The 25,845-nt window shown below is 42.9% G+C and overlaps 1 protein-coding gene across 1 annotated transcript in view; it reads right to left on the bottom strand.

Annotated features, from left to right (window-relative positions):
- The window catches only part of DISC1 (DISC1 scaffold protein), a 366,980-nt gene that overhangs the window by 180,780 nt on the left and 160,355 nt on the right, over nt 1–25,845 (bottom strand). The gene's annotated exons all lie outside the window — the stretch shown is intronic.

The raw sequence follows: 25,845 nt of genomic DNA, 5'->3' as shown, positions 1-25,845 counted from the left end.
AATGCTAATGGCAGATATCAGCAAGGATGTCTAGCACGGCTTTCATGCATCCCCAAACAGCGTTACTCTTAAAAGCAGAAAGGAGTGGAATTAATTTGGCTCTGTTTAAAGATCAAATCCAGAGGGCATTCTCCAGCGAACTACGGTCTAATCTCTCAGAGTTGCTAAAAGGTCAAATATTGGGCTCAAATCCAAAACTATCTGGTATAATCCCTTGTCATTTAAGATGGGATTTGCACAGTGGAGAAACTTAAATTTAGTTACAATTCAATTTCCCTTTCACGTTAAAAAAAGAAGTCTCTGACTTTTTTCCACTCACTGTGATCTGCAGTCTGACAAATGCATGCTCCTTGTTACTCCTGGCCATCCCAGACGGGAGACAGAACAGACAGCTGTCTTTATTAAGACCAAGCTAATGGGCTAAATACAGCCCCAGATGCTAAAGCCAGATCAGGCCAAGAGGAACTTAAACTGAAAAACAAATATGACTGAAGTTCAAGTTCAAGTCTGAAGCCTGAGGACTTAGAATTAGCCCCTCTTGCCCATCCTACCCCTGACTTAAACAAGACCAGGAGCGTATCACTTCCCCGAACATTGGAATGTGAATGCCTTCCAAAATATTAGAAAAATTAATAATGACACTGACTTTTTTTTGTTAAAGTGAATGCATATAAGGAAGACGCATATAAAAGCTGCATGTTTTCACATCCTTGAACCCTTGCTATATTCATCTCTGTGCCTGGTGCTACGTTCCCTTAAGCAGAGAAAAGTGAAACCAATCAATAGCTTTTTAGCGCCTTCCAAATCCAAAACCTCAGCTAAATAAAACTCAGAAAGAAGGATTCAGAACTGAATAAATGCTCAATCGCAGAGGTAACCTTCAGATATTGTGAAATGGGATGCCCCTTGTCTATTCCAGAAGAAAGGTAAAATAATTTGAATTTTTTTGTCGGTCAAAAAAAGGTTCTACCACTTTCTAGCTGTCAGAGCTTGAGCAGCCTTTCTAAGCCTCATTTTTCACTACCGTAAACAGGAGTAACAGTCGTGCATCCCTCATCCCACTGCTGCTACCACACCAGTAGAATGTTCTGGGCAGGCCACACACCTTAGAGGAACCGGCCTCCTCCCAAGCACGCTTTCTGACACAGGAGGACGCAGTGGGCCCCTGGGAATCCCTTCATTTTTTTTCCTCCACAGCTGCCCTTAATCAAGCTTTTCCCAGGTTAACACTATGTTTCTCCCTCTTCAAACACAATATCCTGGTTTTATATTCTAAGCCTTTTGTAAATGAGGGCTCAGAAGACCAGGGGATTCCACTCTCCCCAGATGCTGGTCTGAAGGAGCACGTGTCCGTCCACCGCACCCTGCCTCCCCTCTCAGCCTGGTCGGCGCTCAGTGCTCCTCTTCTTGCACGCTCCCCCTCTTCCCACATCCTTCAAAACCTATAAAATAGGCATAACTGGGCTGGGGGAGACCTTTCTTCTTTCCGGTTTGCAGTTCCATTGGAGGTAGAAAACGGTCATGTTTCTGCCCACTTCGAAGACGGATGATGTCTCCCCAGCCTAGGTTTGGTGACGTGAGGGACGATACTCAGTTGCCTGCTGCTTGGGGCCGACACCATTTTATGCCAGGCTTTCCAGCATACTCAACTTCCCAGATGTGAGAGGGAGCTCAGTCAGCAAGGGTAGTCCTCTGTGTGTTCACAGCTACTCAAGGACATCGAGTCGAGAGAAAGAAGTGAATTGGCCACTCAGACTTGTGAATATAAAAGTAGAAAGCCACCCATATCAAGTTGTCTTAGAAAAATATTATTCCGGGGGCGCCTGGGTGGCTCAGTCCGTTAAGCGTCCGGCTCTTGGTTCCAGCTCAGGTCATGATCTCAGGGTCGTGGGATCGAGCCCCATGTCAGGCTCTGCGCTCAGCAGGGGGTGGGGGGGTATTTTGCTTGGGATTCTCTCCCTCTCCCCCTGCCCCTCCCCCTGCTTGTGAGGGCTCTCTCTAAAACAAATACATAATCTTTTTTTAAAAAAAGTACTATTCAGAAATATACTCAGAGGCTCTTATAATCCAAAATACCATAGACACACAGACTATTTAGGTAACAACTATGAAATGTAAATACTAAAAAACATCAAAGGTGCAAAAACAGCACCCAGAAGTCTTGCCCTGTGAAAAGCAGGGCCCCTTGGAAAGTCGGGGGACACGCAGACTGTACCAGACATGTTCTGCTGGGAAGCAATGTTTGCCCTTGCTGTGACCTTCACACACCATCATGCCGGTTTCCCTGTAAGGGCGTCTGAGATGATGAGGTGACAGTGAGAGCCTAAAGAAATCTAAATTTAAAACAATGAGCTGTTTGTGGCTCTCTCTCCTACTGATGACTGACTAAAATGGAGCAAAAAGCCAGGGCCTCGAATTTTTCACAAAAGGAAAGGACATCAGAACAGTTCAAAATAAAAAAATAAACCCAACATGCTCCCTTTAAATAGAAGTTTCCCTACTTTTACCACACTTGAAACAATTCTGGTATATTCCTCTTTTACAACTTCATAAAAGAGAGAGTAAGCTCTTTTTCTTTCTTTCTTTTTCTTTTTTTCTTTTTTTAATGAGTGACAGTGTGCTTTGTATCCATCTAGTACAAATATCTCCACCATTTATTTTGGTCTACCTGTCACCATCCACAGTTACATCAGCATATTCCCTGCTAGGGTCAAAGCAGAGGTTCTATTTTGTTTTTGCACAACCCTGGAAGGTTTTCATCACCCCAACGACACATGAGAGAAATTTATGATTTACTGGAATTTTAAACAACTCAAGTCTGAACTTGTTGGGGACGTGCATTTCACAGACAGGCAAGTCTTTCAAAAGGCAACAGATTTACTTGATGGCAAACTTTGGCATCCTTCCTGACTCCCTCAGGGCTGTCTGTCATAGGATCATACCTAATGCCTCCGTCTGTCCCTTGATTTAGCCATCAGTGATGCCAGTGGGGACAGAATAAACACGGCACCTGATGGTTATCCCTGGATCCCTCCCACTGCCTTCTGTGCCCTGCCTAGAACACACAGCTGCACGAATAACTCTTGCTCTTAGCAAACCACCAGAGTCCTCTCTTCCATAGAAAAATACCATAGATCAAAATTAATCAAGACAGAGAAACCTCCAGCACCCAGAGTTTTGGTGCTCTTCTGACCCCTCGCTGAGTGCTGCGGAAGGCCTTTTGGTACAGAGGCTGCCCCCATGCTTCCCAAATTCTATTTCACTCAAACTGCACCAAAGCAATAACGACTGGACACCACAGGGAACAGAACGGAAAATAAAACCCAGGCCTTGCTCTTAAACAGCCTACAGCCCATTAGAAGAAAACTACATACGTGCCCATGAGAATGTGAACTTAATACCTGAAGAGAAGATGGATGGGCTGCAGTGGTCAAAAGGTATATTAGGGATCAAAGAAGGAGCTGGTGCCCTGTGCAAGCTTACAGTTAGCTAAATACCTACCTGGTCTTTGGCTTAAAAACATACACCTGGAAATAACTTAGGTGATTATTTGACAAGCAAAGCGCTATGAGGAACGAGCACACACACACCATCATCATCAGTCATCACCATCATCATCATCATTGGAGCCCGGCAGGTTGTTGACTTGACATCTAGAGCACGGATAACCTCTCTGAGCATGTTCCTTCTCCTTAAAACGAAGACACGACTCCACCTTGCAGGTTGTTGTGAGAACTAGGTATAACACTCATCAAGAGCCCAGCCAAATGTATGAGCTGGACAGTTAGTATCTGTTGCTATCTAGACAAGGTTCCTCAGGAGTGGTCACTGAAGATCAAGAGAGGTTAAATCACCTGTTAGAAGTTGCATATGTCCTTTGGGGACAAACTAGGATATAAACCCAGGTCTTTTGATGACAGGCCCTCGCAGGAGATTATCTCTGATCCTACAGACAGACCATCCAGCACACATACTAGAGCCCCGCTATGCAAAGGAAGGGTGTGAGGGCCAGCAACAGCAGGATCACCTGGAAGCTGCTAGAAATGCACACTCTCGGGCCTCCTACACCCTCCTGACTCAGAATCAGCATTTTAACAAGCTCACCAGGTGACTGATACACATTAAAGTTTGAGAAGCACTGCCTTAGGGGATTTTCAAAAGACTGTCCGCTCTTATCATTTAAATATTCATTCATTTATTCATTGTTTCACTCTGCAAACATTTTCAGCAAGCCTGCTGTATGTGCCAGACACTGCAAGGTATGAAAACAACCTACGCCCTGCCTCAGAGAATACAGACGAGCGCCCGTAGCTCAATGCTGCCCGAAATTTAATGCAAGACACCAGGCATGATATGAAAGGGGCAGGGGAGAACCGGGGCATTTGTACACATTTCCAAGTCACACTTGTGTACAAAAAGGTCATCTGCTGGTTAAAATAATCGCAGTCACAGAAGGCAAATCACCTAAGTCAGACCAGCCCCAGTGCTGTCTCTCCAAGGAGTAGGAACTTGGGCAAGTTGCCTAACCAAGATGGGTCTCATCTGAAAAAAGTGGACCTGGACTTCAAGAATTCCTAGATTTGGCCCAGCTTTCTTACTTTTTTCCTGACTTATCTGATTTTATTCATTTATTCAGCACATATCTGAGCAATCCTATCTCCTGGGGACAGCGTGGGTGCTGGGAACACACTGGCAACAAGGTAAATGAGGTCCTATAAGCCGGTGCTAAGGGTTACGGCATGAACAGAAGCAGGCAAGAAGATTGTGTGCCACTGGGAGGATGCTCCAGCGAGCCCGTCAGGGAGGCCTCCTGAAGGAGCAGGATTTAAGCCAAGACCTGAACTGCAAAAACACAGACCTGCGTACAACGGAGGGGAAACCAGGTCTGGACAACGAACCAACCCTGAACACGTGAACAAGCTCGGTGCATCCAGGCCTGTAAGACCGAAGAAGGTTCTGGGCACCGAGGGCAGAGGAGGGAGAAACGTGGGGGCAGTCTAACAGCCAGGGAGGGCCCCCCGGGTGCACGAGGCTGGGCAGCCAAGGTAAGGAGTTGGATTATTTCCTGTGTGTGACTGGAAGCCCAGTAGAGTGTAGGCAGTGATCTGATTTTAAATCTCTTACTATAAAATGTAGAACGGAGTCACTGGTTATGGCCTGAATCGTGCACCCTCTCCCCCCAGGTTCATATGTTGAAGTCCGAACCTCCCATTCCTCAGAATGTGACTGTATTTAGAGACAGGGTCTTTAGAGAGGTCATTAAGAATAAATAAGGTCATCGGGGTGGGTTCTGATCCAATAGGACTGGTGACTGTCTGAGAAGAGACAATTAGGACACAGACACACACAGAGGGACGACCCTTCGAGGACACCGGGAGAAGGCGGCCACCTGCACAGCAAGGAGAGACGCCTCCGAAGGAGCGAACCCCGCTGACACCTCGATCTCAGACTTCCAGCTTCCAGAACTGCAGGAAAATAGATTTCTGTTGTTTAAGCCCCACCACTCCCCGGTCCACGTGGCACTTGGCTATGGCAGCCCCCGCAGACTAACACAATGACACAAAGGAAGCCACAAATTCTCCTGCCTAATTCTGTGAATCTGAAGTTGGCCTCCAAGTCCTCAGGCCAATGATCTAAACTCCTGGTTCTGTCTAATTCCCAGAGTCCTTTTCCAGCAGTTCCTAAGCTAATCACGGGGAATGCGTGAATTTGACTCTCAAGTTTCCCTACCTCAGTTTCTCCCAGCTAAAAAAAAACAAAAACAAAGCCTCAGGCTTTTCCCTCTGGTTTCAGTTAAAATTGTCTCATCATTTTAGATACCATTGCCTAAATTCTGAGATACACCCTTTTTTAAAAGATTTATTAATTTTAGAGAGAGGGAGGGAGCGAGCATGTGCACAGGGGGAGGGGCAGAGGGAGAGAGAGAATCTCAAGGAGACTCCCCGCTGAGCGTGGAGCCTGACGTGGGGCTCGATCTCATGACCTGAGATCATGACCTGAGGCGAAGGCAGACGCTTGAACGACTGAGCCACCCAGGCGTCCCTGAGATACACCTTTTTTTTTTTTTTTCCAAAACATCAAGAGGCAATCTAGAATGAAAGTGAACATCAGCTTTTGTGTCTGTCTCCCTGAAAGCCGTCATCAAATCCGTGGGGCATCTTACAACTACTGGCATCATAGACATGAAAGAACGCAGTGACGTTCTGTTTTTTTCGTAAAGGTCAGTGAAAAGCCGAGACAGAAGCCCTTTTCCTTTCCCAACACTAGAAGCAGCAGGGATCATGGGAAAAGAAAAGATTTCAATTCAGAAGGCCAGGACAGGCACTGGGGTGGGGCCACGCAGTGTCCCCACAGCCCTCCCGTCACATGGACCCCCATCTCCAGCACTCTGCTGTGCCGTCTGGAACCTCCACTCCTTGGTTACCAAATTCTGTATCCTCAGCCCTTTCCTGAGACTGCCTCTCCCTCTTTGCCCTAACAGTGAACTTCTGTTCTCCTTCTCCTTGCTGTCAATCCAGATAGTCCCCTTCTACCCTACCAAAGCCCTGATGTCATCCACCAATAAACAGGTCAACACCCTAGCTTCTTAGTTCCCTGGCCTAACCTGCAGTGACCTTTGCTTCCACTTAAAATGGGCCACCCAGTCCCCAGCCACTCTGGGGACTGTGCCACTCACGAGCCCATCCCTTCCTGCCCCTCCATCTTCACCTGTTATTCTGTCCCTGTTCTGTGGCCACGTTAGGCCATCTGTCTCTTGACCCCTTTACATTCCCCTTTTCATCAGCCTCCAATTTAGGCTCCATGGTCCATCACATTCCCCACCCTCCTGCTACAAAACCCTCCACCCCCATGGCCTTCCTCCTCGTTCATTCACTTGCTCATGTATTCATTCCAAATGACCATGGAGCTGATGCTGAACCCAACCTGGTGCTGGCATAGGGCCCCTGCTCAGCCAGCTATCTCCTTTCTCTGCCTTCTCCCCATCCCTTCCACTGGCTCTCTGTCACTAATATCTGAATGTTCCCCATCTACAGTGTCTGAAAGAAAGAGAGAAAGAGAGACAGAGAGAGAGAAGGAAGAGAGGGAGGGAGGGAAGGAAGAGGGAAAGAGAGAAGAAATTCCTTACTCCATTCCCTCTTCCCCATTCCCTTTTTCTTTCCCTTCACAATTAACTCATAGAATGAGTTTTCCACTCCCTGCTTCTTCTGCCTTTCCTCCTCACTCGCCCACCCAGAGGATCAGATTCTATCCCGTGTCTCTCCCTAGACCTGCACGTTCCTGCAGCCAGTGGACATACCCAGGCCCCAATGCGCCTCCTTTCTCTGCAGTATTTTCCACCACCGTTCTCCTTTTCTGAAATAATATCTTCCCTTCGCTTCTCTAGTAGTCAGAATTTTTTCATTGCCATGTGGAAGGCTGAAAAGGAAATATCACAGCCCAGCTCAAACCTACTGAAGCAAAAATGGATCTACTGGTATTCATACTGGGAAGGATAATAGGGTCATTCCAGGGCCAGAGGCAGGAAAAGGTTTAGGGCCCAGACTTGTGGATAAAAGGAGCCAGAGCTTTGCTAGTCCTCTGCTAGGACTCTCCACCTCCCCTCTCCATCCATCTCTCATCTCTGCTTGTCCCTTCATGGCTTCATTTTGCATGTGACCTTTCCATGTGGCAGGAAAATGACCCCACGAGTCCCAGATTCTCATCCTCCCAGCTTCCCTTACTCTGGCCAGGGCAGGGGGGCCCGGTTCTGATGGACCCTGCTCAGGTCACATTTCCACAGCTTGAATAATCCTCACTGCCGGTGAGTGCTCTATAGATGTCCATGCTGGGCCGCTTGCCACATCAATGGCCACAGTATTGATCACTATGGTCACGTTCATGAAGGAAAAGGGAGGAGTGAGTCCTTAATGGAAGGAAACCAGACAAATAAAAATAACCTGTGCTCCTTGCACCTTCTGGGACGTCCCACTCTTGCCTATCCTCCTTCTTCTCTGACCACAGTCCTTCATGCTCCCTTGTGGCTCCCCTTCCTCACCTGTCCCCTAAATGTTAGTGCTCTTTAGCCTCCTCCCTTATGCTTCCTTTTCCCTGCACTTGCTTTTCCTCTGCCCTCTCCTCTATCCCAATGGCTGTGTCAGCCATATGCTGAGAACAGCCCAAACCCAAACGGTCAGCCCAGCTCTCCTTCCTCAGCCTCACATCCAGCTGTCTGTCAAACATCTCCACTCGGATGTCACATAGGATCTGCAAAGTAAAAGGCGTAAAAGGAAATGTATGATCTCTTCCCAATCTGCTGTTCTTACAGTCGTGATTCCAGTGAATATGGCCCACCTGTGAGACAGGCCAGGAACCTGACCTTCAAGGCCAACTCCCCCTTGTCATCTTCCTGCCACTCCCATCTCTAAATATCCAATCAAACCTTGTTGGTTCTGAGTGCTAAACATCTCTGCCCTCTACCTACTCCTTACAGTCCTCGCGGCCATTGTCTTGTTTCCAGCCACCTTCCCCCCAACCCCTCTCCAGGATACAGCCCCCCACGTGCCTCCCTGAGGAGGGCCCTCATACCCAGTGTGGATCCCCTCTGCAGTCTGCAGCCAGACCCACTGTGGGCTTTATTTTTCATTGTTTTTCTTTCAGTGCAGATCTAATGAAATCACCCCCTGCTTAAATCTATTCAGTTGCTCCATCTTGCTCTTCTGATCATTCCCAAGCTCCTTCAATGGTACACGAGCCCACCTGGCCTTCCCTAATTCTGAAACTTAAGCCCTCTCCACTCCTCCATCACATTAAATAACCAGGCACACTGAACTTCTTATGGTCCTTAAAGGAAGTACGTTTTTTTCTCACCTCCATGCCTTGCTCTTCCTTCTGCCTCAAATGTGTTTTCCATATTTTTCTCTGTTTTAACCTTTCCATGCCCTAAGTCACAGCTTAGACACAATTTATTCCAGCAACCTTGCCCTGGCACTGCAAGCTTGCCCGTCATAGCACTTCTCACACTGCAGTGCAGTTTGTTTGTTTCCTGCTGGTCCCTCCCAGCAGTTCTTCCATCTCTGGGGCTGGGCACCTAGTGGCCCACAGTAAAATCTGCTGAAAGCAAGGACAGATTTACCATAAATCTAATGACACATATGCCTCAGGGCCACTCACCTTCATGGGTCCCTTCCAAGCGCTGCTACTAATTTTGATTCAGAATTTTATGTGCTTTTTCTTATATAAGACCTACCTCCAAACTGTAAAAGCTTCAGGGCCAAACACTGGATCCACCACTGGTTACATGAGTAAACTGGGCAGAAAATGAGGCTCACAGGAGTTAAACAACTACCCCATGCCATGTCCCATTTCATGACATGGCACTATGTGAATCTGAATTTGCATGGGTCTGACCACACAGCTCACACTGTCTGATGTGCATACTGAGAAGTTCAGCTCATCCTTCCTGGCCTCAGTTTCCTCCTTCAGGAAGGAGGATATATGCTTCATAGGATTTTATAAGTAATAATTCACATAATATCTCTAAGAGCACCTACACAGGACTTGGCACATAGTTGATTCTGAATACAGGACTGCTGGAAGAATAATACCCTGAAATACTGCACCCCACAAATTCCACTCAGCTCTCTAATTCAGGATCCATCTAATTCAGCAAGCTTGTACTAAGCCCCTACTCTACATGCAAAGCACAGATGGGGGCGGGGGGATACAGAAGATTAATGATCTCAAAAACTGTCACAGTGGTTGGAGAAATAGATATTTAAACAAATAAGTATAAAATATACAAAAAGAATTAAGATTCCTCCATTTTTTTACTGTTCCTCTTTATTTAATATCTTGCTTTTTTTTTCTCTAAGGAGTTATCTCCTACCCTGTGGTCTAAGGTTGAGTATGTTAGTTAATTAACAGCTCTACGCAGCCACAGAGCTGCCTTGGGTTACAACCTGAACGATATTTAAGGAGACTAAGTTGAAGCTGTGAAGTGAATGAAAATTGAACAAGGTTTTCACTGGTGTCACCATTCAAAAGCCCTCTGGGGAGGTGGTACTTCCTTGAAAAGAAGCTAAATATAACTTAGCCAACAGTACAAGTTAAGAGGTTAGGGATAGGGGCACCTGGGTGGCTCAGACATTAAGCGTCTGCCTTCGGCTCAGGTCATGATCCCAGGCTCCTGGGATCGAGCCCTGCATCAGGCTCCCTGCTCGGTGGGAGGCCTGTTTCTCCCTCTCCCACTCCCCCTGCTTGTGTTTCTTCTCTTGCTTTGTCTCTCTCTGTCAAATAAATAAATAAATAAATCATAAAAAAAAGAAGTTAGGGATAAAAATATTCAATAGCAAACTCCCTTTCTGAGACTAAGCATATAGGAAAATCATTTAACACCTTTGCCCATTTGTAAACTTTGAACCACAGGACACACAGAGCCACAGACATTGACGGATCAGCTGGGTAACTGGGTCACTGGGGAGCAGCCTGGACCAGAGGCTGAGACAAGTGTCTCCTGTCCCCACTCCAACTCCTTGAGGGGTGGCATGCAGTCCTGTGGGCCTGAAGAGTGACACAAAGCTGGCTTGTGCCAGGCTCTGCAACCTTAGGCCGAACCTTATGAAATGTCAACGTAGTCAATAGTAACAATAGTGGATAATATAATACTAGAGAAAATAGTAACATGAACCTCACAGGGCTATTGGAGGCTTAAATGAGATCAAACAGATAATGCATACAAGATATGAGCTATAAATTTCAGAGTTTTTTTAAACTCTTTCTTTTTCATATACAGTAACACTTCTTCTTCTTTTTTTTTTTTTTTTCCTTTTTTTGGTGTATAGCTCTATGGGTTTTAATACCATGGATGGATTTTTGTAACTATCACCACAAACAAGATACAGAACAATCTAAACACCCCCAAGGAATTCCCTCGTGCTGCCTCTTTGTAGTCAGACCCTCCCCCAACACTATAGCCCTGTCCCTAGGGGTCTGCCTTTTCTACAGTGTTAAATGAATTGAATCATACAGGATAAAGGCTTTTGTGTCTGTCTCCTTTGATTCAGCATAATGCATTTGAGATGCATCCAAGTTGTGTGTATGAATAATTGATCCTTTTTATTGCTGAGTAGTATTCCACTATGTGGATGCTCAAAAGCTTATTATTCCTGTCACCCACTGAAGGACACTGGGCTTCTCCAGTTTGGGGTGATTATGAATCATGCTGCTATAAAATCCATTACACATTTTTGTGTGGGCATAACTATTTCTATAGGATAAATAAATATCTAGGAATGGAATTCCTGGGTCACCATGGCAAGTGCATGTTTAAGTTTATAAGAAACTGGCGAACTATTCTCTAGAATGGCTCTACCATTTACACCCACCAGCAATCTATGAGCAATCTAGTTGTCTCACCTTCTTCTCAGCACTTGACACTATCAGTATTTTTTTATCTAGCCTTAATAGATACGTAATGTTAGTCACATTTTTAAGAGAGAAACACTGATATGAGATTGTAGATAGTCATCTATCTTATAAAGTAAGAATGTTCAGGGTAGATTAAGGTCACAGGAACCAGGTTTCTTCAATGACTAACCACCACCTTCAAAAACCCTTGACAACTCCAGCATGGTGAAGAAACCTCTCCTAGTCTAGCTCTTCCCCACTTCTTCAGCCTCACCCTCTACACTTCCCACTCTTGGGCTCTCATTATTGGACCTATTATCGGACCTACCATTGGCCAGATCAATAATGATGTTAAATGAGATTAACTGAGTCCTTATTACAAGCCAGGGGCCAAGCCACGTCTGTCACATGCGTTATCTCATTTCATCCTCTCACAGCTCTGTGTGATTACAGGAAGGCGGTCACATTCCTGTGACAGAGGGGGAGACTGGTGCTCAGAGAGATCAGGAGCCTTATCCAAAGTCACGCAGCAGCTATGTGGCAGGGCCGAGATCCAGTCCCTGGTCTCCTCATGCCGCAAACGTGCCATGCTCCCCTGACCTCTGAGTCATGCTCTCCTCCAGCCTAGAGGCCTCCAGCACCTCCACCCTCAGCCACCTTCAAAGCCGCTTTGCCTTCTCTGCGAAGCGGGCCCGGTTCTTTCAGGGCACTTGTAGCTGTCTTCCTCTCTGCTCTCTTTTCGCCTTCGTTTCTTTATTTCATCCCTCCCCACACAGTGTCCTGTTTGCTGTGTGGGCCTGCCTCCCCCACCAATGACTGCAAGCCTCTCCGGACAGGATCCGACCCTCCCATCCTCCCTTCCCCGTGCCTGGCACCTAGGAGGTACTCAACACCTGCTGTAGCATCAAGCGCTAACGAAGGCTTTGGGGTGAGAGACCAGGCAGGTGCTGCAAGCCCCAGCCTGCACAGGACCTCCAGACATGAGCGACGGTCCTGCAAAACACCTCCGTGTAAGGGCATCAGACACTGAGTCAAAATGGACAATCAAAAAAAGGCCACTACACAAACTTACATGTACCTCTTCAGATACCCATCCCTATCAGCATCAAACAACATGTGGGTTATAATACGAAACGACAACAGGGACACACACTCGATGTTAACAGCTTTAGGCCAGAGAGGAATATAAGAGTGGAAGAAAGGAACCCTCTTCATATTCATGCTACCATTCTTTTCCTTATTTACATAAACATGGTGATTTTTCTTCTTCACTTATGTGTAACAGGGCTACGAAAACTGTTTATTCCTCTCTTTCTAGCACTCTCAATTAAGAAAGATCATTTTTAATAGTAAAAATAATTAACATCGATTCATTAGCCTAGAAAGCACCTTGAGGGATGTGGACCAATTCTGTGCCTCTGGCAAATCTGACCACAAATGGTTCCAGAGGGATGGCGCGCAGCCGTCAGCGCACAGCTCACACCTAAAGGCCGGGCAGGGGCGGCTCTCTGCACTGTCTGTATTCCATGAATATATGCTCAATACACAGATTAATTGTTAAAGCTGACGCATTTAATAGTAGCAGATGGCAACAATCAGACGTTTCATGGGCCACAGAATCTTCTCCAGTATTCTCCCAAGTAAGAAATTTGAAAATTATGGAGACCATGTGCATGCACTAATGAATCCAAAACGTTCTTACCTGTCTTTCCTATCTATTGATAAACGTTCATAAATTCTAACGGCTTGAATACAGAATTTAGCCTGTCGTATTCAGGCAAAGAAGCTTGGAGAAAAAAAGGAAGGAAGGCAGGGAAGGAGGGAGGGAGGGAAGAAGGAAGGAAGGAAGGGAGGGAGAAAGGAAGGAAAATGAAGGGGAATTTATACATAGAAATATATTAATATTTCAACTATGGCAAAGGCAACCTGATTTGCTATTCCCAAACCAGATTAAGAACCACCGTCCTCCAGCATCAGCTCCCAAGACCCTCTCCTCCAAGGATCACCTGCTTCGATGTTAACGCAGATTCAGCCCTCTACGAGCTCCATAAGAAACCTGTTACCCTGACTCGTGGCCACCTTCTCCCCTTCTCCCTATTCTTTTATCAAAGTTCAGATGTGGAGAATTAAATACAATACTGTTCCCATAACTAACGCAAATAAATAACTTTTTAAGCAAGGCAGAAAAAAGATCAGAAACAAACCAGTGTCTTTATGGCAAATTTCTCTATCCAATGTTTTAGGGGACCCATCACATCAATAATGCTTAATGAACGGGGGTTAAAAAAAAAAACTCAAATAATCTAGTCACTGAGAACACAGAGGAGAATTTTCTTTGGAAGTCTCAATTTCTATGTCCATATATGTTATAAAGCCAAAGAATAGTGTGCTCCATGTTTGGTAATTAGATGTAAACGGCTACACTTTGGGATAAGAAGAATCATGTCTTCCCCTTGTATTTGCACACAAATGCCCTCATACATCTCACCCTGGCAGCCAGGAACTGGTTTATATATGTAACAGAAACTGGCAAGACAAGATGACCTTTTTAATTGTCATTAGGAGAAGCACAATTGCAAGTAACTTTGAAACATATGGTAAACTTCATTATGCTAAAATAGAATAGCTTCTACTTTGGGGCTCATGATGAATATTAATGTCAGGGCTCCTGAGAAAAATGTGCTCTAAATTTTATATTGTATAAAACTCTTTCAAGACCAGAGAGAACATTTATTTATAGTCTTCAGGCTTCTTCATAGATGCTATTAAATATTCCATTCAACATGGCAAAGCGAAATGAATAATCATGGAACATTAAGGGAGGGATAATGATCACCTTTGCCGTATCAGGCTAAGCTCAAGGCAGGGGGAGAACAAAATGGCACAAGGAGGACACAGAATGTACATACAGGAGAGTCCATGGGTTCTGTGGCAAGAGAAATCCAGACACAGATGTCACAGGAAGCCACTTCTGGGGAGATGGTGGGGAGGTTTCATATACTCTATCCAGAGCACGCAGAGATCATGGGAAGTTCAGAGGGTCAGAGGGAGCCATCAGGGTGAAAGCTTAGAAGGAATGTAGGGAGTGGGCACATGGGTGGATAAGGGCATGGGATATTCCAGAGGTGGAGGGAAGAAACCAGAAAATCAAGGGGAAGCAGCAGAAAGCCATGGGAAGACGTGGTCTGGGAGATGGGAGAATCTGATGCCCAACAGCTGCAACAGGCAAGAAGGTGCCTTCATGAAGCCCAGATCATAGTAATTTATTATGATTACACATCATCCTCGGAAAGGGATCTTTGACTTAATGCCCAACACTGCTTATTGTCTGAGAAGGGGAGGGAGCCCTAGCAAACCCAACAGCTCTCTACGAAAAGCTGGTGAAAATGTAAAAGGTCATCCCTTCTGGCATTTTTCCAGGACAGGGAGTTCCTTTTTCTACCATGTCCTTTAGCTCTCTCCCTCACACTGAGCTTCAGTGGCCACACACACACCACAGACACTCTCCTTCAGTCTGTGAATTAACAGTATGCTTTGGAGGGGAAAATTCCTACATGTAGAAGCTATTTTTCTAGTGGATCTATTTAAGAAAACAGAAAATTTTTTAAAAAGGCGGGGGTGCCTGGGTGGTGCACTCAGTTAAGCATCGGACTGTTGGTTTCCTCTCAGGTTGTGATCTCAAGGTCGTGAGATTGAGCCCTGTGTCAGACTCCGCGCTCGGCATAGAGTCTGCTTGGGATGCTCTGTCCCTCTCTCTCTGCCCCTCCCCCCTGCTCGTGTGCTCTCTCTCTGTCTCTCAAATATATAAAAAACTCTTTAAAAAAAAAGTTAAAGATGGTGACAGTAGCTGCGTCATGCTGAGAAAGGCAGGAGGTGGGTAGGAAGCCGTACACCTCTCTCAGTTTGTGTATTTTAATGGATGCAAACCTGAAAAACAATGTCTTCCCCAGATTTATTGTAAAGAGTGAAGCCAGTTCATTATGGTCCCAATTGCAGCAGCTCCCTAGATATCTCATGTGTTCGAAAGGCCAGGCCCAATGAATATTAATGCACAGAGTGGAGACAGACTGCCTTTCCTGGGGAAGACCTGTCTCTGTCGCTGTTTGTTACATGATTTGCATCCTGATGCCTTAAGAAGTTTCAGAATTTATCCTAAACTGTCATCCCAACATGGTATCACTGTTTACAAAAATTTCTTTTCTTGCTCTGTTACTAATTATGATAAGGGGTTAATTTCACACGTGTGTGTACACACAAAGGAAAAAATTATAATAACCATATTAAATAAAGATGAGGAAATCATCACATTCCCTTCCCCTCCCCCCAAGAATGGACAAAGTGCATGGACAAGAAACTATGAAAAAAAATTATAAAGGCACAAAAAGAAGCGAGTTCAGCCTTGTGATTGGTCAAATATATGCAGAAATAAGGCATGAACTAAGTACTATCTAATTATTGTTATTGGACTAATAACCTTTTAAGAAATAACACCCAGTACGGGAAAGGATGGGTTGGTAGCATCAATTAAACTGTATAATTCTTTGAAAATCAGTTTGCACATGTGCTACGCCATAAAGCTGATCATACTCTCTGGTCCAGTAATCCCGATCTGGCACTTTATCTTTAGAAAGGAATTCATAAAAATGATCATGACACACATCAAAATAAGGACTAAGCACAGCATGGTATATTGAGTCTCGGGATGTTACAAAGACCATAAATAATAAAGTGGAATGCTATGTCACAACAGGGAAATATAAGTGTGTTGAGGAGCACGGCTCTGGAGCCAGAAGTTCCAAGTCCCATTCTAGCTCCTCACTTCCCATCTACAACTCCCTGAGCTCACTGTTGCTCAGTGTCAGCATCTCTAGAATGGGGGTGACAAATTTATCACAAATACAGTTGCGAGGCTTGAGTGATGTGATGCTTTCATTATTGCCACATAGGCGAACGGCAGGGAGAGAATACACAGTGTGTAGGAGGTGTGCACGTGCTTCGGACACTGGGGCGACACTAAAAATAAAACCAGGAGCTCTGTTACAGATGTTGTATGATGGACTTCTTTTTGTTCGGCTTTGAAAATGTGTCTTATTCTTATGCCGTTTTGCGGAACAAATTTTTTTTTTAAATTTTAAACCACTAGAGTAACCCCAGGAATCTTATAAGCTTCACCTTCAGAGGATTCTTATATAATCCATAGGGGAAATTACTTTGCCTCCAAAGGTTGATGCATTGCTAGGATTCCAGACCGCTAGGGGATTCCAGACCGCTAGGGAATTTCAGTGTTTGGTGACCTTCTCAGGGCAGACATGGAGTCTGGTATTTAGCCCCTACTGTTCCTCAGTCTCTGGGGGGAAAAAATGGCGTTCGGTGAAAGACAAACAGACATTTGCCAAAGTCTAATTTTCTGTTTTGCCAATACAATTGGGACATACGGACCAAAGTCGAATGCTGGGTCACATACAGAGTTAAAAAGAAGCTCAAATACTACAGTTACCTTGTCTGAGCAAGCCCAGGCTTCCTTTCATTAAGTACACCCTAAAATCATAGTATATTTGCATTAGGTTCTTTCTTAGGGAAGGGTAATATAACATTTGGGGACACATGAAGTATAAAGCAGCCATAGTAACATATACAAAAAGGGAGATGTTCAAAATAGGCTACAATAACCAAAAGTTAAACATCAGTTTGGTAAATAAAAGGAGAATTTAAAAGTTTGGTTATAATTAAATCTCGAAGCAAAGTATGCAACCAGTTGTTAATGAGTCATGAAGACCTTGGAAAGTATAATGTCAAGACAAAAATACAATTGCATTATATAACTGTGGGAGCACACAAAATATAAGCATATCTGGTTTATAAATTTTTGATGCTGCCAAGTCAGTAGATCTTTAAGCAACTCTTGATGGTTTCTGCCATGCTATAAATATTAAACTTCAATGCATTAGCTTAGGATTGCCCACCCCTATGGTGATCCAACCCTCCCTCCCCAATTGTATAAAAACCTGAGGGAAAACAGATGAGACAGGATGGCTATCCCCAAATACGAAAGTGTGGTGGGCCCAGGGCAGCAAAAAGTGGAGCAACGAAGCAATCAGGGCAGGAAAACATTGATCGGCATATCCCCTTCTCCTTTACAAGAGCTGAAAAATCAAATTAACAACAAATAATGGTCTCTCAAAAAAAAAGTACTGTCTCTCTTGGGTTCCTAAACATATGGCAGCTTCAAAGAAGAGGAAGTAGCTGAGGAAAATAGCAGGAGGCCATGACTCATGGCAATGTCAAAGAGGAAAACAAGGTATTTCATACAAATGTAATCACTGGGGTGCCTGGGTGGCTTAGTTGTTAAGCGTCTGCCTTTGGCTCAGGTCATAATCCCAGGATCCTGGGATCGAGCCCCACATCGGACTCCCTGCTCAGCAGGAAGCCTGCTTCTCCCTCTCCCACTCCCCCTGCTTGTGTTCCCTTTCTCGCTGTGTCTCTCTCTGTCAAATAAATAAAATCTTTAAAAAAAAAAAAAGTAATCACTGGAAAAAATTGTGACAGCAGAAAACATGTCACAGCACCAATAAAACTGAATTCAGTAAAACCTCACAGAATTGGGACTCAATTTAAGAAAAAAATCAGTCCTAATTCCTCAAAGCCCTGAATTACAGAATATGTTAAATGTTTTATGTTATATGAATATGTTAAATATTTTAAAATGCAAAATCTCACTCAAAGAAGCTTAGAAAGAAGACCATCACATTTTGCAAGTTGAATTCCTTATGATCAATAGGATGGCACAGCAGTAAATTCATAGGCAAACAGGGCTTGTGGTAGTCCTCCACCAGAAACTCTGGCTAGTATGTCAACCCACTTACGAATGCCTGTACTTGCAGGAATACAGAGGAAAACACTGACATTTAAGCATTTTAGAACAGGAAACGGAACTATCAACGGTTCTTTGAAAACGTATCAAAAAGTGGTTTGAAGTTAACAAATATGTATCCAATTACATTATTACAGTTCAACTTTTTTTCCTACTGGCTGTAGAATGCTAGGCCTCTCTTAGTCACCCTTCCACAACAAAAGATTTCGGTTTTAATACAAAATATGTTGTTATCATAACGATTATAACCTATAGGATCTCCCATCGAGTGAAATGATCCATCTGGTATCAGGAAGTTGCAGATAGCAGATCCTCGTTTCAGGTTTGAAATACAGAGAGCATACTTACAAATTTCAAAAGTGAAAAAAAAAACCCTGTCTTTTCAGGGTACGCAACATCCTCTAGAGATGATTTTTAGTGGACTCTGTTTTCATAGTCATGACTATGAGTGCAGCATTTAGGTAGGGTGGTGAGGTTGAGGGATGCATAGAGAGAAACTCATGTTATGAATCAAGTTCATGAAGAACATAAAAGTGCAGACAAAAAAGGATTCAAATCCTGGCTCCTACCCCTCATGTCCATGTGCCCCTGGACAAAGCTCTGACCCTCTCTAAGCCTCAGCATCTTCATCTATAAAACAGAGACCGTGCTGGAGCCGGCCACACACTGTCCAGAGGATTAGGCAGCTAAATAGGCGTCGAGACTTGGCTCAGTGCCTGGTGCAGAGTAAGGGCTTAAGAACAAAAAGAAAAGTAATCCACATTTATAACTGAAGAGAATGTGACAACATACAGGGGATCACTCCTTCCTTTGCAAGAACATAGTAAATCCATAATAGCTATAGTTAATCTGTGCACACAGCAAGGGGTCCAATAAGTACACGCTGAATATATACAATGAAGAGCAAAGGAGGAAGAAATATTAAAAGAACTCATTTTTAAACTTATAAGGATCTATATAAAAGGTAATATGAATACCTCTATGAATACTTTAGAATTGAGTTCTACTAATATTAAGCTCTAATAATCATAATAAGAAAGATATGTTTTCAAGTCATAACATAATGCTGAAGTTGTTCAGTTAACTGAGGGTAGCAACACTCCCACAAGGGGACATTTAAAAATGGGGGCGGGAGGAAGAGTCACACAAAAGACAATGATCCAGATGTGGAGCACTCTGCAGGACATGGTATGGTCTTATGCAACAGATCACCCTTCACCAAACCACAGCCAACAGACTCTCCTCTAGAATCATGGCATTCTGCCTAACCGCCACTCTTGGCTTAATCTTCAGGAAGGAGCGCATGAGCGTAAGTGTGTGCGTGTGTGTGTGTGTGCACACGTGCAAACCAATGTCATCAAAAGCCCAGAATCCAGAGGAAATCGAGAGAGACCAGGAAAGACACTGTTGCCAAGAATGATCCACCAGACACGTCAGAGTCACATGCACCCACCCTATTATATAGAATCATGTTCCCACTCCAAACAAATCAGCATATCACAAAACTGTATATTGTAATTGGTATGAAATACAATTAAAATCATCATTGCATTCCACCTAGGGGATATATGACTGAAGTATTGGGAATGGAGTATAGAAAGCAAATCGGGAGACAGGTGGAAAAGAAAGTAACAAGTAAGGACTTCTAAAAAATCACACAGAAATAGGAGATCAGAAATGGTAAACAGCAAGGGAAAGAACAAAATATGGATGCAACTGTGGGAATGTGAGACCAGAGGGACCAGTAAATGGGGGCTTTGGTGGCCTCAGGGACTGAGGGTCTGATTCACTCTGGACCATGAAGGCCTAACACAGAGCCTGGCATACTGTAAGTGCTCAATAAATGCTCAGAGAAATGATGCATGGATAGATGAAAATACTGTGTTATACGCGAAGCGACTGAGAAGCAGGTAAGATACAGTGCCTTGCAAAAGATCAGTCATTCATCAAGTCTCACGCTGTGATGACTCTCTACGCCAGGTGTTGCACAGATGATGAGCAAGCAACAGAAGGGAAATGAAACTAAGGCCTCCTACATCTGAACACAGGCTTTTTACACTGTTGTGGAGAGGCCTCCCAAAGGAATTATCACAATTTTTTGATAAAAGAGGGGGGAAGTTCATTGCAAATGTCAAGCACAGAAATTCACAGGCAAAAGTGGTGGCAGAGAAATAACCACACTAACAGAGATGCAAGGATATAACTAGAAAAGGAAAAAAATATGGAGAGAAATTTAAAAGGCAAATATATATGTAACTGATAAAATAATGATTTTATTAATAAGATTAATCAATGATAGAGATGTAAAAGTTCAGTCCATGAAAAACCTGAGAAAAGAAAGATTATGACATTTTTTAGAAGAAGTTTTTCTCTCAAAGTTCATATTATCTATGTTCTTAAATCTAAACAAAGATTTCTGATTTAGAAAGGCAAATGCAAATAGGATATTCCCCATATAACAATCTAAGTTCTGCCACATACAGAACCTGCAACACACCTCTGGTCCCAAGACAAACAGCTTGGTCCTCGGTCATCAAGAGCTCGATTGCTGTTCTGGCCCCAAGAGAGCAAAGTTGTCTACCACTCAGACCTTCCTCAAAGTTCAGAGGGAAAAAAGTGACATTTGGTGAATATTTCTACAGAATATGATCTCTGGCTACTCTTCTACATTTCTAGTCTCATGTTTGAATCATGTCAGATCACTGGAAATTTCCAGGCTTAAATGTAATTAGCCTGAGCCTTTACTAATTCATTCCCATGGTATTATTATCATTTCACAAGTTTCTTAAAAATTTGGGAGATTTTAGAATGACTCTTTTCTAAATCCTTTTTGCCAAAACACTGGATCAAAATTTTTGTGGAAAAATATGTACACACCCACACATCTAAGATATGTATACATTTCAGTCTATCCATGAACTCCTGCTTTGAAGGCACCCCCCTTTCCAGGAGGGATTGGTAACAGCCACATGGAGAGTGTTTTTGCATTTGTTACGAATCTGTTGTGAGGACTTTCCAGTATGCTCTCAAAAAAAAAAAAAAAATGCCTTTAAGCAGCGCCTAGGTAGCTCAGTCCATTAAGCATCTGACTCTTGATTTTGGCTCAGGTCATGATTTCAGGGTCGTGAGATTGAGCCCTGTGTCAGGGGCTTGAGATTCTCTATCTCTCCCTCCCCCACTGACCGTCCCCTCCCCCACTTGCACACGCACTCTCTCTCAAAAAAAAAAAAAAAGGCCTTTAAGAATTTAACACCACTCCACATTCCTGAAAACTTTGTGCTTTTAGCTGCTTTTGAGGAAGATGGATGACACTTCAGTTGTCTTTTTTGCTCTGGTTCCTAGGGAGCTCAGTATCACATCACATTCTCAACACAGAATAATTAACAAAAGCCAATGACTTTTCTTCCATCTCAACTTTCAAATTTTATTTTTTTGTTAATTGTGTTGTTTACATCTCCATTATATGTTTTCTCCATTTCCTCCCCATACATGGACACACAGACACACACACACACGGAATGCAAATTCTATTCTTCTGTTCTAATTTTTCTTCAAAATTTCTTCTAAATACATCCCATAAATGTGGAAAGGGAGTTACTGCCTATATATGCAGAACTTGTAAAGTGCAGGATCTCTATACTGAAGATCTTTTCTTAACAGGTGTGAGGTGACTTCTAAAAGAAGCTTCACCTGTGGACTTCCAGAGTTCAAGGAACACATATCTCACTAGAGAATGTCATACTTCCTTCCATCAGCTATTTCAAGCTCACAAGTTATGCGGTAGTCCAGAAGTCAGGGCAGGATGATGTCAGCATGGACCTACGGCCTTTCTAATCTAAAGCAAAAGGTAGGTCCTCCCTTATGCACAGAAGATGCATCCAAGACCCTCGTGGATGCCTGAACCACAGAGTACCGAACCCTACGTATACTACCTTTTTTATTACGCGTATAAACCTATGATAAAGTTTAACTTACAAATTAGGCACAGTAAGGGATGAACAACAATCACCAATAATAAAATAGAATAATTACACTGTAATAAAACTTTTGTGAATGTGGTCTCGCTCTTTCTTTCAAAATATCTTGTGTTGTACTCGCCCTTCTTGTGATGATGTGAGGTGATGAAATGCCTACATGATGGGATGAAGTGAGGGGAGTGTCGTAGGCGCTGTGACACAGCATTAGGCTTCCAGTGACCTTTAGATGATTCATCAGGGGGATCATCTTCCTGACGGGGGTCGATTGCAGGTAACCGAGACCGTAGAAAGCAAGACTGCGGATAAGGGGGAAGTACTGAACTAGCCCCAAACCATAACTGAAAAAATTGACTCCCCTCCAACTTTATTACACTAAAAAACTGCTCCTCATCTGCCCTCCACTTGTTCTTACTCATTGAAAGGCAAATGAGTTAAAGCTGAACACACCCAGCCGTCACTCCCAGGAAAAACGAAATCCTGCCATTTGATAGCCGCGCAGAGAATCCCTTTACGTACTTTACGGGCCCTCTATACGAATTCCTGACAGCTCAGTGGGCCACAGACCCTGCCAGATTTTTGAGCTACATCTGCAGTATCTTTTCTATTCAGGCAGCTGGTATAAAGTGGGGAAATTCATTAACATGCTAATGATGTCCTATTTAAAATTCTAGCCCTGATTATTCTGTGATTAAATCTCTCCCCTTGACGTCTGCTTCCTTTATATCTGAGTTATAGTGCAAAATCAACAATATTAATAAAGTACAATACAGATTATCAACTTATACACAAGGGATGGAAAAATTTATATAAATCTCAGGGTTGTCTTTTTGCTGAAAAGCAGATACAGCAAACTAAAAAAGTTACTGTTGTGTTTTTTTTTAATCTCAGCCTCCCTTAAAAAAAATGAAATCCACAATAATTAAAGGTTTATAGTTAATCTCCACAAGTAATCAGGGGTTGAAAGCATTTCATTCTATTTCACTGTACTTAAAGTTGCTCAGAATTCAAACGCATTTTCCTGAAGTCTTAAGGAGCTGATACAGGTTAAAACACACCCCCTTCTTGTCTCTTCACAGACTGTGTATCACTGTGACAAAGTCAATGGATTCAGTGATGATTTCTGTCTCCCTTTGCCCTTGATTACTCTGGCACATTTCAGGACTTTTTCATCATTTTGTTCTGTCTGCTCACACCCCCCCCATATGAATATCCCACTCAGACAACTCAAGCATCTTCCACGAAAGACAATCAAACTTACCTCTGTTCTCACTAAATTAGAAAATGAATTTGAAGAATTAATAAAGAAGAAGAAGAAGAAGAAGATCCAAGGTCTGGGTCTATAATTCAAAGTAGAGGAGTAAAGGAATAATATGGAAATAAAGGAATGTTTCATTTTAACATCTGGCCCCATTAAATGAACAAATACTTATGGTATATTTACTATTTTCAAAGACACCATGCTGGATACTGTGACAAAACAAATGAAACATAAGAACAGTGCTTTTCTTTGATTTCAATTGAGCCAGCCACAGAAGATGTAATAATACTGTAAATGATCAGCAAAACACTTCCCATCTATAAGAGTTTTCTGTATGAGAGAGACTGCTAATTGCTCCCCAAAACTGCAAATCTCTCCTTCTGCTATAGAACCAGAACTCCTGGCTGGACTTGGACATACGTGTGGCTGGGTCAGCCATCTTGGACCAAATGTCACCTGTCCAGGGGTACAGATGAACAAAATAGAAGAGCCTGGGTCCCTGACCATCACAGAGTTACTTATCCATGGTTGCCACATTCTGCAACCATGCTAGAAACCAAAATCGGGTTTATTAAAGAATTCTACATATTGCTTATTTCTTAAATAGTCTTATTTTAAAACATTTTATCTAAGGATAAGAAGAGTCAGCTCATGGGACATACACGCGTGTGCATACTATTCCTTTGTATTTGCTCTACATTTAAAGCTCTACATTTAGAGCTCCCTCTAAATCTTTAACTCTCAAAAGCCAACAAATGGCAGACTATGGACTTTGGCCTAGTTTTATTGCATTTCAATAAATAAAAAGCTTCAATCTACTAAGGAATTCATTATTTATTTATTTATTTGTTTGTTTATTTATCTCCCATTACTCTCATCAACCCAAGATTATTAATTTGGTTGACCTAATGCCAAGTCACCTCAGATTGGTTAAGAATTACCTTCAGCCTAAAGCATAGGGAAAAGGGTAGCTGATCCAGCAAAATCCAAGTCTAAAACATAAAGAACTCTTTCACAATAGTAACTAGCCATCTGCAGCTTAGAATCATTGATGGTAACAATCTCTCATTCCATTTGTTTATGTTTTATTCATCATTTTGAAGATACTTAGTAAAGTGACAAGGATGAGATTCAAAAAATACTACATGGCTCATTTTTTCTTCTTAAGAGATATTTATGGCTTTCAAGAGCTCAACTGTTCAAATGAAAATATTGCTCGACTAAATTTGTCCGAATTTGTTCACATCTTCTTTATTCTTAGATTCAATAGATTCCCCCATATTGTGCCAAAAATTATGGAGTGATGACATGAGAAATTTCATAGTTTTTATTGTTTATACATTTAAAAAGTCTATAGCTAAAATTCACTTAAAATATCCAATGATCATTCCTATCATGACTTCATGAAGCACAGCATCACATCTTAGGAAAAAAGTGTTGTTATCCCTCAGTACCCTAGTTATATAGTCAGACTCAAATGTACAGTTTCTACATATTTGGCAGAAAAGAAGGCTTGACCTACAGAAGTGGGGAAAGAAAGATAAGAAGCTCTCAGTTGTTCCAGGTTAGGCCTGCCCATTGGGAAGAAGACACCATAACAACTGAGTATCCTGTGATTCAAATAACTGAAACCTCTTTCTACAACGGAGTAAGCCTTTCAAACACAATTTATTCATAGTGAAAAGACACACCTAATTTCTGCTAACTAATTTCATACTTCTTTACCTGGTTTTAAATACTAATCTTCATTTACTTCAATCTGTGGAGTATTTTCAAATAGCCGTATTTCAAATGTGGCTACCTAACATTCCCATTCTTTCCTTATTTCTTTTTAAGTAAGAATGCTTTGTAAATATAGTTACTTATTAGTAGATAGGTCTTTCATTTTCCTAGTAAACATTCATTTAGGGACCATGATATACTATGTATGACCTCTAGCCTCCAGCAGCTTCTACTTCCTAGAAGAAATGCAAGAGCGCACACACACACACACACCTCAAAATCTTTCTAAGTTACCTCACTTAATCTGTACCACTTAATCAGCCTATGAGCTGGATATTCTTCTTCTCATTTTACCAGTAAAAAAACAGATTCTAGCATCTAACATATTTTAAATCTGCATTTATTTCTCATGATTTCATTCTTCTGATTAGAAACTGAAACACTGTAAATTCTTCACATTTTTTTTAAAGAAATAAGTTTTTACTCTATCAATTCAGACTGAACAAGCATCTTCTAAGACTGTCCCCCAGGGAGCAAACCTCAAGGTGACCTCAGTTACTCTTAACGACTGGAACAGGAAAAGAACACAAGAGTACGGTAACTACTCCGACAGGCAGAGACTTCAGTTAAGG

The sequence above is a fragment of the Halichoerus grypus genome, chromosome 7 (assembly GCF_964656455.1).
Source record: "Halichoerus grypus chromosome 7, mHalGry1.hap1.1, whole genome shotgun sequence".
Classification (NCBI taxonomy): domain Eukaryota; kingdom Metazoa; phylum Chordata; class Mammalia; order Carnivora; family Phocidae; genus Halichoerus; species Halichoerus grypus.
The sequence above is the reverse complement of the archived record's forward strand: the minus strand, read 5'-3'. Positions and strand labels throughout refer to the sequence as shown.